This window comes from Gastrolobium bilobum, unplaced genomic scaffold (genome assembly GCF_033153095.1).
Source record: "Gastrolobium bilobum isolate Gb01-03AN ecotype WA unplaced genomic scaffold, APGP_CSIRO_Gbil_v1 utg27331, whole genome shotgun sequence".
NCBI lineage: Eukaryota > Viridiplantae > Streptophyta > Magnoliopsida > Fabales > Fabaceae > Gastrolobium > Gastrolobium bilobum.
In genome coordinates, this window is record NW_026896532.1 from 106,479 (window position 1) to 107,652 (window position 1,174).

The window sequence follows — 1,174 nt, forward strand, 5'->3', positions numbered from 1 at the left end:
TACCATGTGCAAGAAGGTATTTTGAATCATAGTAGTTAATTGCGCTGCAATAGCGCCGCAAGCCACGCCGTATAGGCATTGCGGTGCCTCTCCGCAAGAAACCGCGCCGCGTCGCACCTGAACGCAATAGCGGCCATTGCGATCGCATTTGCGGCCAAATTGCTGACATAAGACAAAATGTCAATTTTGTCCTAAATTTAAATGTGTAACAGAAAAAATTTAAGGGTTTTTAGTCTATCCGCGTCTCTCTCTGTCACTTCTGCTATCTCTGTCTTTAAAAAATATTTTTTTTTGTCATTATTTTTGTCATATATCTATTCCGCTATTTCCGTAACTGCAACCCGCTATAACGCTATAGCGTTTTTCAGGGTTAGCCGCGACATGCCACAATCCGCATTTGATAACTATATTTTGAATTGGCTTTGGGTAGTGTTAAATGAAATGCAGGGAATAAATTTTTCCCAGACATTTTCTATTTTCCTTGTATCAAATGTGGGAATAAAAGTTTCTCACTGTCACTTTCCTGGGCATCCAAAATATTACCATGTACCAAACATCCCATAATAGGATCGATACACATATAATGTATAAAGCACCACACATAATAATAATTCGAGAATAAGAAATACATGCTTGGGCCATCTGGTCTATTGAACAAATTCTGAGTTGTTCTTCTTGTTAGGATTTTCCTCTCTATGACCTATTCCGAAAGTGGCAGCCTTAGTGCAATGGGAGCATGACGAATCATGGGGTTTAACCCCAATATAAATAAGCTAGAGAAGGGACCTAGCAAAACCCTAATCAACAGTGTGTCTGATAGGTCCATCTATCACAGAAACTCAATCAGACACTAATGCCTACATTGTGCTACCCAACTAGGCCCGATGTCAACAAATGTCAAAAGCCCAACTCAACAAGATCACAATAGGCTTATCATAATACATTAAATTGGAATATTCATTAACCCGGTTATTTTAGTAAATACAAAAAAAACATTAATTAATATAGCCCACATATAAAAATTTCTAACATAAATAACTATGAGAAAGAAACTGTCTGTTCAATATAAGGAAAATATAATAAAAATATTCCCTATAAGGTATGTAATTATCTCTGATAACATAATGCATGATAAAATTTCAAGTATAGTTGAAAATAATTATTGTACACTTTA